Source organism: Maylandia zebra, linkage group LG5 (genome assembly GCF_041146795.1).
Source record: "Maylandia zebra isolate NMK-2024a linkage group LG5, Mzebra_GT3a, whole genome shotgun sequence".
Lineage (NCBI taxonomy): Eukaryota > Metazoa > Chordata > Actinopteri > Cichliformes > Cichlidae > Maylandia > Maylandia zebra.
In genome coordinates this window covers 40,836,437-40,851,201 of record NC_135171.1, presented here as the reverse complement: position 1 = coordinate 40,851,201, position 14,765 = coordinate 40,836,437, and the positions used below count along the sequence as shown (strand labels likewise).

The 14,765-nt window shown below is 43.8% G+C and overlaps 1 long non-coding RNA gene across 2 annotated transcripts; it reads left to right on the top strand.

The window, feature by feature from the left end:
• Positions 1-11,601: 11,601 nt before the first annotated feature.
• LOC101470733 (uncharacterized) lies at positions 11,602-14,731 on the top strand. Of its 2 annotated transcripts, XR_013098784.1 has the most exons (4): positions 11,602-11,988; positions 12,231-12,468; positions 13,421-13,583; positions 13,750-14,731. It is a non-coding gene; the product is annotated as an uncharacterized LOC101470733 (long non-coding RNA). The 2 variants fall into 2 exon arrangements; XR_191379.6 differs by lacking the exon at positions 12,231-12,468 and having other exon boundaries at positions 11,604-11,988.
• Positions 14,732-14,765: the final 34 nt, after the last annotated feature.

Below are 14,765 nucleotides of genomic sequence, written 5' to 3'. Positions count from 1 at the left end.
GTGCCAGCTGTGCTGCACACCGCAAACTGGCTGCACTAAGCATCAAAATGGAGCAGTTCACTGCAGTTATTTGGCAAGTACACAAACATCCAAGATACAAGTACAAAAACAGAATAGTAGAAACACACACACACCTTTGTCTTTGTGTGTGTAAAGATAAAGATAAGATAAAGATTCCTCTATTGTCACTGTGCTCGGGCGCTGTACAGTGAAACTGGAGCAGAGCTTATGTTTCAGCAGACTAACATACAGGATATAATAAATATAGCAAGTATAAAAGTGTAAATACACACAAACACAATCCTGCTAAAAATGTGGCAGCACGGTGGCACGGTGGTTAGCACTGTTGCCGCACAGCAAGAAGGTCCTGAGTTCAATTCCACCATCAGGCCGGGGTCTTTCTGTGTGGAGTTTGCATGTTCTCCCCGTGTTTGCGTGGGTTCTCTCCGGGTACTCCGGCTTCCTCCCACCGTCCAAAGACATGCAGCTTGTGGGGATAGGTTAATTGGATAATCCAAATTGTCACTAGGTGTGAGTGGTTGTCTGTCCCTGTGTGTTGGCCCTGCGACAGACTGGTGACCTGTCCAGGGTGTACCCCGCCTTTCGCCCTATGACAGCTGGGATAGGCTCCAGCGACCCTGAAAAGGATAAGCGAATGGATGGATGGATGGATATTACACTGGTTGAAGGCAGCAGCAGCACATTCACTAACCCGACCAGTATGAGTCCAGCAAAGCCCAGTCCTGCTGTGCATACACTGTATATAAAAGATGGACGTGGCTATCACACTTTCGCCTGTTGGTTTTGGAAACAGAGAGGGTCAAGTGCTAAGTTACACCCACCTGTTATACCTGTATTAGGCCACGCCCCAAATGCAGATTTGAATACAATTTAAAGAGGTCAGTTACAAAAGCCTTCTGCACCCGTACAGCTGTGTATCAGGCTGTAAACATGTTTATTTCTGCTGTAAAGCGTTAACATGGGGACCGACTCACTGCTGGTCTCACCCTGCAGGCTGGAAACAAATACTGAAAAAGTTCCTTCATGTTTACTTTAGATTCTGTTTAGTTTTGGCAAAAATAACATCCTGAAGGAGACATTTGGATGTCGTCAAGTCATAAAAATGTAAAATAATACAGAAGAAGCAGTTACAAAGTCTTTCATCTTTAATCTAGAGTCGTTGATATAATCACTTCGATTAACCACACCTGCAGGTCTGAACTTTTTCTTTGGCTGATTTCCCAAAGCTGAGTAAAACTGAGAGAGTAGAGAGTCGACTTCACCCGAGAGGAATCTCGAGCGATCGCTCTGTCACGTTCTCTGCTCACGATTAATTCAGTCGCGTATGTGCCCGTACCTGATGATCTAACCTTTTGACCTTTTCAAGTCTTTATTTGATCGATGTTCTGCCAAACATGTGGACATCTGGCGTTTACTCGGGACGCGTTTCGCTCAACAATCAGGATAAAAATATGAAACAAACTCTTGAAAACTTCTTTCAGGTCTTTGGATGAGGGCTGAGCTCTTTTCCATTATGCAAACATCTTTCTTTGCTGCTGTTGGCCTCAGTCCGGGGCCTGTAGAGGGCCGCACAGAGCCTGGGACAAACTGTTAAAGCTAGCTGCATAAACACTTTGACTGGCTCGCCCATCTTTGGGTAACTGCTGCTGGTTTTTCATCAGTCGTTGCACAAATAAACTGATTTAGGAAGCAAACATACTGAGAAAAAAACATCCGCTGATGAGGCTGTTCATTTAGATTCCTGTGACAGCTGCAGCCATCTTTTATCTTGTCTGCGTGCAAGATTAAACTGGTTTAACAAGAAAACCGTTGCGAGTCCTACATAAGAATCATAATGCAGCAGGTACAGCAGCCGAGCTTTAATAAATCAGCGATGTTTCCCTGCAGGGGACTGGATCTTTAAATGGGCTGTGACTGATGGAACAAAGGAATCAGAAAAGTTTAGAAAAATCATAATTAAATATAATCTGCAGCCTGGTTCCAGCCTTGAACATGTTTTATTATCCTGTTCCAAAGAACAATGTCTCAGGCATCCTTTGTTTGGAGTTTGCAGAGTGTGCAACATCCCACTGTGAGCCGGAGGACAGGAGCTGGTTTGTGCTTTGCATCGATGCTAGCTCGAGTGTTTGGTGCAAACATGTAATTAGGTTTCCCATGATGCACTGAGGAGGACAACAGGGGATCCACACTTCCTTACACCCCCAATAATCTGCACCCACAGTTACACTGATATAGCTCTGAAGTCTGTACTGAAATCTGAGTTTCCTTGAATTCCCACCATTGTTATCGCCATGCGTTCGATTCATGTGGCTGAAATCTTTCCACTGGCTTGTTATCCCTCGCTGCCTGCCCTCGCTCTCGCTCTCCGTCTTTGTTTGCAGGAATGCGGGACGTCAGATCGGGTTCCTGTAATGTCACCGATGAAAAGAGGGAGGCAGATTCTGTTACCAGAGCCGAGCTAAAGAGAGAGGAAACAAAGAGGAATGAGGCGCAGCTGAGAAACAGATGACACGCGTTGTGGAACAGGAAGACAAAAGGTTATGATTATTCTTGACCTTTGAACCCTCATAATGACATGACACTCGGACTGTTAGGTGTTTAGAGAACGTCTGACACGACTGCTAATTCACTGTTTTGACATGTGGTTGGACTGAGGAAAGGTCAGGGGTCAGAGAGGTTTCTCTCACCACCAACTTAAAGAGTCTTTACATCTGCATATATCATATTTTATATATTTATGTATATTTATATGTGCATATAGATTCAAGGCAGTCCAATAAAGAGGCGAAGCTGCAAATAACCATCACTTTTACAAAATGTTAGATATTTGTTTCCTTGTTGATGTGACATTAAATACTTTTCTAGGAAGCACTTCTGGAAATCTGATGTTTTGCTGACATTTCTTGTAATGTTCACAGTGTCTGACTCTCCCAAACACAAAGACGCTCAGTCTGAATGTCAAAGCTGTGTCAAAATGCTGACGCTGAGGCTTTTGTATGCCGTCCATCTTTTTATACAGTCTATGCCAAAAACAAAGACATCAAACAACAACATTCCCTGATTGCTCCCTCTGTGTATTTAAGCCCTGTGTTTCAGTAGTCAGTGTTGTGATCTACCCTCATCTAGCTGTGTGTTCTGGCTGTGTAAGTGTGTTTTGTAGTCTTAGTTTTGTTGCCCTTTTGAGTTCACGTTCTGCCTCCGAGTGTCTGCACATTGGGTCCTCCTCCTACCACTTCTGCTTGCACACAGCCTTCACATAACACAAAGTCAGTGTGATGCTGTCCCTGTTACCCACGGTAACCCTGGTGGGCACAAGAAGCAGCATCAGAAGTTGAGCAGCAGTAAATGATGATCGGCCAGATCGACTTCTCAAGATTAAAATTTTGCTGCTTTTCCTTTAAATTATTCACATTATTTGATACATTTATCATAAAAGTTGTAAACAAGACTTTCGAGTAATCAACAGCCGACTCCATGGAGACGAGCCAGCTTCACGCAGTCGCTCACAGACCGGTGAAGCGCACTCTTGTTCTCTCCCGTGTTGCCCTCTGGTCGTCAGGTTTGCTGGCGGCTGTTTGTTTCTGGGAGGCCTGGACTCCATCCTGAGTCTTTGACCTCTGACCTCTTTGCCCGGGTTCACAGCCCTCTCAGGGTGGTGTTCTGGGGTGACGGAGGACACGGTGATTTGGGGCTGCCACCTCTAAATGCTTCCACATGCTTCTGCTTGTGCGTTCGGGACGACTGAGGGCCAGATCTGTGGGAAACGGCTCCTGTCGGCTCTGTGGTACGTCGTATTTATTTACCACGACTCCTTCTGTCTTTGTTCAAACGAAGTTCCCAGAGCTGAAAATTCATCTCAACTAAAGTGATCGGAAAATAAATATGAGAAACATAAATATGTAAAGATGCTGGCACGTCTTTAGGTATGTGATGTGGGTCTGCATCACAGAAAGTGCGTCATTGTTTAGATTAACTCATATTTTGACTCTTTAAAGGTTTAAAGTGTATCAACGAAACAACTGAAATCAGTTCTAAACTAAAATACACCATAAAAACTTTAAATACTGCAGGGTTGTTACACAGTAACTGTATTTTATTATTATTATTGTTAAAAACGTTATTAAAAATGGCAGTTTCTCCTTGAGATCGAGATCTATTTTCTAGAGAGACCTGAAAACAAAAACTATGTATAAATTAAAACAGCTAAGAAATAAAAGGACGAACGATCACAGGTGAAGAAAAACATGTGCACGAGGATCAGCAGAGCGTAATATTTATGAGCAGCAAAGTGTTTACATTTTTTCCAGCTTCAGTGTGAAGAAGAAATCAGCTAACGTTAAAATGTAGCTTAATTAGAAGTAAATATTTTGATGAAGACTGCCAGGAATCAAACTGAGGCCTGCTGTGCTATAAATACACTGTGTGTGTGTGTGTGTGTGTGTGTGTGCATGTGTGTGCGTGTGTGTGTGCATGTGTGTGCGTGTGTGTGCGCGCGCGTGTGTGCGTGCGTGTGTGCGTGTGTGTGTGCGTGTGCGTGTGTGTGTGTGCGTGCGTGCGTGCGCGCGCGCGCGTGTGCGTGCGTGTGTGCGTGCGTGTGTGCGTGTGTGCGTGTGTGCGTGTGTGTGTGCGTGTGTGTGTGTGTGTGTGTGCGTGTGTGTGCGTTACTGTGAGCATCTGTTCTTATTTGTGTCACAGGACAGAGTATGATTTATTACTAACACAGATATAAAGTTTTGAAGCAGAGTTGTGAATTATTGCCCAGTTTTTCAACGAGTGGATCAACAGAATAACAGACGTTTATTAATAATTAAAGTCATACGGCAGTCTGAGGACACTGTGCTGCAGAACTTCAGAGAGGCTCTGTCTTGTTACAGGGTCGAGTCCAGGAGACCAGACATGCGAGCGCTCATCAAAGATGAGCGTGCAGAGCTGGCCTCAGCTGCCGAGGTTCTCTCTCCAGCAGCTTCTTCGTGGCTTTGAGCTCCGAGTCGATCTCCTGCAGCACAGAGTGCAGCGATGCTGCTGTGGGCTCAGTGGGAAATGAGGCTGTCATCCTTCCACGGGCCTCGTCAATCAGGACTTTGTTCAGTCTGTTTACTCACCATCACCACTTCTGGGAAGACAAGCTTCTTTTTCAGGTCACTAGCATCTACTTTCATTAGTAAACTGAGACGCATGATCTTTCCAGCAGGTCCTAAGAATATTGCAGTTCTCCTGGGAGTGGGACGTGCCCAACTCCCCACAGCCAGGAAGCATACAGGAAGCATGCAGAATGCTGTACACCGAGTCCCTCCTGAGATCCTCGCCCTCCCTCTGATCCTGACACCCACAGTCAATTCAATTCAATTTTATTTACACAGCGCCAAATCACAACAGTCGCCTCAAGGCGCTTTATACTGTAAGGCAGACCCTACAATAATACATACAGAGAAAAACCCAACAATCATATGAGCCCCTCTGAGCAGCACTTTAGCAACAGTGCTTGATCATAACAGGAAGAAACCTCCGGCAGAACCAGGCTCAGGGAGGGGCGGGGCCATCTGCTGTGATTGGTTGGGGTGAGAGAAGGAAGACAGGATGAAGACATGCTGTGGAAGAGAGACAGAGGTTAATAACAGATATGATTCAATGCAGAGAGGTCTGTTAATACATAGTGAGTGAGAAAGGTGACTGGAAAGGAAAAACTCAATGCATCATGGGAATCCCCGGCAGCCTACGTCTATTGCAGCATAACTAAGGGAGGATTCAGGGTCACCTGGTCCAGCCCTAACTATATGCTTTAGCAAAAAGGAAAGTTTGAAGCCTAATCTTGAAAGTAGAGATAGTGTCTGTCTCCTGAATCCAAACTGGAAGCTGGTTCCACAGAAGAGGGGCCTGAAAACTGAAGGCTCTGTGTCAGCCTTTCTAATTTGAACCTTTTAAAATCCACAGCAACCCACCAAGACACACGTTTAACAGCTGAAAGACTGCATCATTTATTTTTTTGAAAGGTTTTCTATTTAGCAGCCAAAAACACAGACAGAGTGTTTTTAAATATTTCATATTGTAACTGAAAGATCAGTTTTATTTCCATAGCACCAGGAGCCGGTGTATAAGCTCCACAGCTCCGTGTTTAATTTCCACAAGAACTTCATTAATCTCCCGATTCATCGTAAGACACTGAGCAAGCATGCGTCCTCAAATGCCAACTGCTTCCTTTACGTTTCCTCAACTGACATAAAAACTGTAAACTGTCCAACACGCAGACACGCTCACAGCCCGACCCGGTTTGGAGGAATTTGCTGCTTTAAGGGGAAAAACCAGGAAAAGTCTGAAACACGTGACTGAAAGTCTGCGGCCGCTGGATTTTCTCCTGGTGCTGGCGGGTATTTGTACAGGAGAGGGAGAGAGTTCTCTGACCTCCTCTGTTTCATGATAATGCTCCACAAACTGTGTTACTGCATGGAAATGAGCTCCTTTTAAACAGAATAAATCAAAGATAATTAAGACAAAACACAAAGTTACAATATCGCTACGTTTAAATATCAAAGTCTGGCCTGTTCAGTCTGATAACAGACTCGCCATTTAAAGGCTGAATAAAAAGCAGAGTCTCCATTTTCACGATGGCGTCCCTTTAGCATCCTCGGACGTGTGGTGCTGAACGTGCAGCTCCTGTGGAAACATCTCACTGACCACTGATATTAATTTATCGTAGGTTAACACGATGCCTGAAAATAACGACACAAACAAGCGTCCAGAGGATTTTAGAGATGGCTGCTAACTGTGAGACGTTCTTCAGTTCCAGGGATGAAGGGTTGGATCTTTGAGTCCAACTAACCTCTGAGAATAAAGTTATTTTAGATGTGAGAAAACACACAGAAAGGTGTGCATATTTATGCTAACGGAGAATATTTTGTGTCAAAGTGCTAAACTGGGATTTCCCTTCATTTGTTTTACTCTGTGTTCTTTTAACTTGATGCATTTGGTATTTTCTCTTTGACATTTTCATTTTTTGGAGGAACTGAAGCAGCTTCAGCGCTGACCAGAAGAGAAAGTTCTCAGTGAGCTGCAGATGTGGAGTCCATCATTTTCTGTGTGACAGCTGATGAAGACGGATGAAGCTCAAACTCAACATCAGAATGAGGAAGCAAAGTGATTTAGGGCGGCTTTGACATGATTGTTGGTGAGTATTTCAGAAACTGCTGATCTGCTGGGACTTTCTCACACAACCATCTCAGAGGAGAGAATGTCAGCCTGTCGATGCTGACCCTGTCCGTCCCTTTATGACCGCAGTCTCCCTCTTCTGATGGCTCAGATGGTTTCCTGAACACGACTCTCTGACGTTCTTTCTTTTGAAATATGTGACCAGGAGCTGCGTGTGAGCAAAAACAAAAGGTATGAAACTAAATCATCGACTCTCGGGTCAAACCGACGCCTATGACGATGGCTGCAGCCTCAAAGATGAAAAGATCAAAAGTGAGACTAAAATGTTGCCGAACGTAACGGAAGAAAAATACAAAACACTCGAACTAAATCAGCATCAGGTGGCAAAACTAAGCATTGGTATTCAGTCATATTCACGGTCATGCACGCATCACATGTGAGACACATGAAGCCGGGCTGCCACACTGTGAAACATGATTGCACATATATAACAGCGAGGCCGGGACAGAAAGAAAGGGAATCGTATTACTTTGACTCCATACATAAAGTCCCCCCCCCCCCCCCCCCCCCCCCCCGAGGGCGGGGACTCTTGAAGGGCTTTTAGCCAGCTTAACATTTATCCCCCCCTCCCTAAAATGAAGCCGGGGGCAGCGCGCTGGATTTACTGTACCTTCAAACACACATGGAGCTGATTTAGCTCGAGCCGCATGGAAAAGTCCCAAACGTCTCATTCCTCCTCCGGCCTGTCAAACACATCAGAGCCTCCCGTCTGCAGGAGAGCTCGCTGTCAGGCCGGATCTTTCTATAACATCAGCAGTCTCTGAAATAGAGAAAAACCGTGAGTATGCACGTCGCAGCTGCTGTAGGCGAGCATTTCGGCACAGGGATCACCTTCTTCTTCATTTTGATGCAGGTTTGCTCAAACACCTCACCCTCTCAGGACTTTTCCACACTGTGATTTGATTGGTTAGCAGCAGGAGTATTGGAATAAAGGCGACTTCACTGGCTGACGCAACCCCAGCCAGCATGTGTGATCAAACCATTTCTAGTTGACCCCAAGCATCTTCTTATGTGTTAAGTCTTTGATGGTAGGCGAAATATCAAGCCTCACAGTTCACGTGACGCCAACACGTCGGAAGTGAATGAGAAGCAGGACCATCAAAGAATCCCGAACAGGAACAGGGAAGCTGGCGACTGACCGTGAGACACACCAGCCAATCATGTTGTTACACACTTGAGAGGTTCACAACGACTTCAGCAGAACAAATATGTCGTTTTAATGTTGTTGTGTTGGGAGCAGTGTAGGTGAGCGTATGACTGTGTGTTTCTGTGCGCTTGCTCTTTGTGCATTGCTTGGCAGGTCACACCGCCATGTAAGCTGATCCTCACGGAGCTCAGGCTGATTTGGGGAACAATGCAGGAGGCGGAACACGTCCGCGTTGTTTCTGACGGCTCGAACGAGCCGCTGGAGAGCCTGAGAACGTGATCCTCATTACTGCAAACAGCTCACATGGACTCAGGTCCAGGCCAAACACAGAGGAGTCATTAAAAGAGCGGGACCAAGACTAAACATGAGTTTGTGATCATTCTGTCAGTGTTCATTCGCAGCGTTCCTACGGGAAAGTAACGGTAATCTAATTACTGTTTTTGCAATAGTAATCCCTTACTTTACTCATTACTTGAAAAAAGTAATTGGATTACAGTAACGCGTTACTGCCCATCTCTGCTGATGAGAGACATAGGATTAAATCGGTCCGTAAGGTTACGTAACTCCTGCAAATGCTGTTAGTAAAAGTGATGACACTGTCTGTAATAATTAAGTAAGATGTGAGATCAAAAATAATGAATAATGAATTTAATACGGGTGACATAAAACGCAATAGTTCTGCTTTGAATTCGCTGCAGGAAGAGTAAATATGTGCAGCTCATCTGGGTGCTGTGCAGAAAAACATTCAGGTTGATGAGAAAGAAAATGTCATCAGCAAAGAAGTGGGGCAAACGTTGCACATTATTGAAGAACACAATGTTCTGTGTGTGTTTAGAAAGGTTAGAGAAGGAGGGCGGAGAGGGAAACAGAGAGTGGAACGAGCGAGTCCAAAGTTCAGGTGGGTGTGATGTTCGCTTCCCTCCCCCTTTCACCTCCCATTAGTCAGCGAGCCACTACAAAAATACAACACAAAGGGCTAAAGCAGAAAGAGAGGCGCAGTTACAGGAAGGCTGTATGAGTGAACAAAGAGATGATGGATGGGAAAAGAAAAAAGAGGCAATGAAAGACAACTTACAGTGCACGAAAGGGTCAAATATGAACTTATTGATCAGATATTCAGAGATGTAGCTTTGAGCATTTGAGAGAAAACATGTCAGCAAACTAAAAGTACAATAATGAAAACAGAGGAAATGAAGCTTGCTCTGATGGCTAATCTGACTGCTGCACTGGAGAAGATGAAAGTAGAAAAATAGAAAATAGATCTCTACACATGATGCAGTATACAGATAATAAAAGAGGCCGAAAACAGAAACATCATTCACATCATCCAAGTCTTCAACAGGCCTTGAAAAGCACTTTAATAACAGCCTAATTGAATTTTTAAAGTTGCTTTATGCAATTTTAATTATTATTACTACTTTTAACAGGAAGAAGCCTCCGGCAGAACCAGGCGGGGGGGGGGGGGGGGGGGGGGGGGGGGGGGCGGCTATCTGCCGCGACCGGACACATTAAGTAATAAATGAACACATTAGAAGCTGTGTCTATTTCCCAGATTGATGTGAGCGTGTACAGTCCTGATATTAGTGCTGAGCTGTAACCGTCTGAATCTTTAGGTGGAATTTCAGAGGGCGGAGCTTTGCACCAGCCAGTGACAGTGATTGTTCTCTTAAGAGGTCCCAAATAAAGTGACAAAATCAAAGCCGAAAAAGTGAAGCTAGAGTGCCACAACCTGCAGTTACTCTAATGTCCACCAGAGGCTCCAGCAGTCAGGCATTCCCCATTGACTCCCATGTTAAAACATCCAATTTTACAGCAGAAAAAAACACTTTTACAGTCTGATACAAAAACTGTTCAGGCCTCTGTGGATATTTTCCTCTTCATGATAACTGTACATTTTTATCATTCACCTGTTTGGACTGCATAACAGCTTCAGATTAAGGCTTAAAGTAGACTTCACCTCTCCATCACTGTATTGTTGGAGCCTTTTGTAGCATTTTTAATTAAATACAAATCCTTGGGAAATAAGAGAGCAGCCAAAAGTAGAAGGAAATGATCAATAATAGGGTTTACTGTGAAGTGAGAGGAGACAAAATGATAGGTGGGAGAGTGTAGTAGGTACTGAAATACCTGACCAACTGATTGAACAAAGGTGTGGTAGAAACAAGGTGTGAAACAGAATAAAGTCTGGAGGTAGATCCAGCTGAAGTGTGTGGCAGCATTTCAAAATAAAACAGGAAATGACAGAAACTCCACATCAGCCTGGGATTGGTGGGTGACTGAAAGGATGCTTAGTGGTGTGGAACCAGCTGAGTAGTGAGGAGGGGCAAGTCATGAGACTCTGCTGGTGCGAAGAGATAGTCAGGCTGAGGTTTGAAACAACCACAGAAATGAAGCACAGGAGCAGAAAAACCACCGTCATCCAGAGTTTACAGATGACTGAAAGAAAAAACAGTTCTGTGATGAAACTGCAGGATGGAGCGAAGCCTCAGCACACTTCATTAGAAAGAAAAGGAGGATTATTAGATTAAAGCTGATGTCTCATAGTGACTGACCCTACAGACAGAAACCAGGGTGGAAAAGTCTGTGCCTGTGAAGGCGAGCAGGTGTGACTCACTCAGGTGTAACAGCAGCTCCTGTTATTTCAGACTGGATAATGGTGTTATTGCAGACGCCTCGTCACTCTTTCCACCATCATGAAATTAGACTGCAAAGAAACCCGCTGTGCAACGAGGCAACAACCATCGCATTCACACCCTCACACACACTGAATAAAATAACTCCCCAGAGTTTAAGACATGATTTTAGCATGAAAAATGTTCCGTGTTTGCTCAGCCGTCCACTGTTAGTGGAGAAGTAATGATGCGTAACGATGCTACGGTCAGTTTATTAGATTTGGGTACACACACACACACACACACACACACACACACACACACACACACACACACACGTTGGTGTTTGTATATGTGTGAGAACTCTCGCTCACACGTCACACACATTCTGGCCCCTCAAACCTAATTCAACTTTTCTGCACTTTCTATTAAAAAGAAGTTACGGCAAGTTTGTGAGTCACTGAAATTCAGTATTTCACAAGATTAATTATGTTTGCAGATAAAATTTCAATATTAACTCAGCCCAGAATCAGAATATTTCATCCCCGTGTCCTCAGTGGTAACTTTTTTGGTAGGTAATTAAACATGTTAAGTAACTAAAGTTAATGAATTCAGCACTTTTCAAGAACAAGTCACAAAGTGCTTCATGATGTAAATAAGATGAAATGGTATACAGGAGGACTGCACAGGTCTGCTTTCCACGCTTGTCCATCCTATGACGGTCTTGTGTGCGTCGTGTTGAGTTCTACGTCTCCTGTCTCATTAACCCTGATTTGTTGCCGATGTGTTTCCTGGTGTTTCCCATCTCCCTAATTACCCGGAGTCTATATGTTCCCCATGTCCTCCCCACTAGGTAGTGTGCTTCCCTCCTCTTCTGATTCTCAGTTTTTAGTTGTGTAGCTCCATCTCAGCTGTGTTTGATTTAACAAATATTAATAAATCCACCCTTTGAGTTTATATTCCATCTCTGGAGTACTGCACTGGGCTCTTATTGCTGCCCTAAAAGTAAGTCAAGTAAAAATTGCAGTTCTTCTTTGATAATAGTAAAAAAGTTTAGCATTGAAATACACTTACAGGAACAAAAACCACACTTTGCAGTACATTTGACCACTAACATGCCTGCTGTGTGGATAATTGTATTAACAGACTGTCCAAAAAGTCTGAGCTCCAGTTTGGGGAGTGATATTGATTTGGATGTAACTGAGCACTAACTAGCCAGGCTCTGTGTCTGTGATGCTCCCATACAGTCTGTGGATGCAGTTTAAAGTAAAGACTTAGATTGGCCCCATAGAACAACACTGACTAAACCTGTGACACTGGAGTATAAAACCAGTAGGCGACGTCATCGTGGCCACATCCATATTTTATCAACTGTCTGTGGTTGGACGTGATGGCCTCAGAGGATGTTCCTGCTTTCACACAAAGGCTCTGCAAACATAAAGGCCTGTCACTGAGCGGGAAGCAGCTTGAGGCGAAGCCGAGCAGGTACGCACACAGGCATGCAGCTCTGCAGAAACTGGGTTACCTGACTGTGCGCTGTCTCTGAGGGAGCTTTGTGCCTGAGTCGACGCTAAAATTTCAAACGCTTTGCAGGTGTCCCGTCACCAAAATACCCGCCATTGTTCTGCGCGGCTGTAAAAACTAAATGTTTGACTGCTGATATAAATTTTACAGCCGCTGTCTTATGTAAGCAGGCAGAAACACAGACACACGGCCCTGTGTGAGACACTGCGTTTGTGTAGTTTGACCTTTGCTAAACTTTGTTGTTAAATATAACTGAGATGATCCTGGCAAAAGATTCTACTGAATAAACTATTAAAAGTTAGAAAACAGGAAGCACGAGGACCTGACCTCGACTGAATCCAGCTGAGACGTGTGTTTATATTAGTGGAAGTAATAAGTGTTGAAAATTGATTGTAGAAGGAAAAAAATGGATTCATGGGAAGAAAGGATTACAAAATAAAACAGGAAATGGCTCTTTTAGGCTCTTTGTGCTGGTCTTTTTAAATTCAATGTTACTTTTATAATAACAGTCTTAATGTGCAAAGTTCTGTCCGGGTTGTAGTGGATCAAATACTTATTTCAGTCAGTGAAATGCAAATCAGTTTGTAACTTTTATGTGGTGTTACTGTGGAGCGCTGGCTGGTATTCTGCCTCGCTGCGTTAAGATAAAGCTACTATAGAAATAGAAAAGCTCATTTCTTTGTGAGTAAACTTCAGACGGGGATCAAATGCTTTCCTCCACTGTGTGGTTGTATGAACTGGCCGGCTGTGTGTGGTGGGAGAGGAAAAACTTTATTTTGGGTAAAATCTACAAACGTTTTCATGGACTTCCTTCTAGAAGAACTTAAATTGCACTGAATTTAAAGCTCGATGTTATGTTACTGCACGCTAACGTGCTTCTTTTCTTTTGTCTCTGTATTTTTTTATTCTTTAGGATTTATCGTTCTTTTGTGTGCCTTTTGTGTAGCACTTTACACAGATGATCCAAGGCCTCACTTTGGTCCAGGTCACCCTAACAGACTGATGATGTAACTAAATATAAAACTGGGAGGAGCAAAAAAATATGACATCATGATTGGCTCATTGTGTGTTTTCTGGTAAGGCCATTACGGGTTTTTTTTTTCTTTTTTATTTGAACAGTGTGCGCTATTAAAGAGATCTTAAATGTCTTAACGTTAATCTGGTGTAAATCTGCAGAAAATCTGCTGTAATTCATCAAATCTTTTATCTCCGCTCACTTCCTGCTCTTCTCTGCCTCTTCAGTTTTCACAGCCTTCAACCTTTTGGCTTTAAGCAGCTGAAACAAAAACAAAACTCAAGTCAGGTTCCTCTGAAGACATGCAGCCCTTTGTCCTTGGATCATGTGGTGGTGTGTTTCTGCATGCGTGTGCATTGTGGGAGATCACACACACACACACACAGTGCAGCTGCCGGCCTCCTTGACTACCAGCCGTCAAACAAAAAAAATCTTTTCAAAACCAGCCTCAGGAACCGACGGAGAGATGATTAAATTCTCCATGCAAGGAGTTCAAAAGCAATAAAAAATGAAATGAAAACACGGGCGGTGTGCAACACAAAGACCTCATTGTTGCTGCGCAAAGGAATGCCTACAAGTGTGTGTGTGTGTGTGTGTGTGTGTGTGTGTGTGTGTGTGTGTGTGTGTGTGTGTGTCTGTGGGCAGAGGCCATGAGGAATGTGAGTTTTTGCATGGAGACAAAAGGTGGCCTATGACTGGGAGAGAGGCAGCGAGGAAGAGGCACAGAGAGGGAAACAGAGGAAGAAACAGACAGAAGGCAGGAGCTGCTCTCATTTCTATGCTAATACGTTAGCTTACACTTGTGTTAGCGTTTGCAAAGAAAGGCGACGAGTTAATCTCAAAGTTGTGTTTTGCTTTGCTTAGAATGAGCTACATGTTTAATATTTTTTTACTAATGTTAATAAAGATTGCTCCTCTGTAAGTGATGAAGTATGAAACCTGCTTCTGTGTTTATTAAGGCTGTTGTGTTTTTAACATGTTTTAAAGCTTTGGATCTTGTTCTATTTAATCTGAACAAGCCCCTAAAAAGAGCCAAAAATGACACAATCCAGAATGAAACTGCTTGTTTGATGGAGGACAGGTACGTGGCAACAAGCAAACGATGGCTTTAAACTCAGGAACTTGCAGAAACACAGAGCAACGAGGTTCCCAATCACGATGCAGACGGCCTGATGACAACTGAGAGCTGAAGCTGGTCCTTAAATACTGACAGAAGGGTCGCCACTATAAAAATGATGATCTC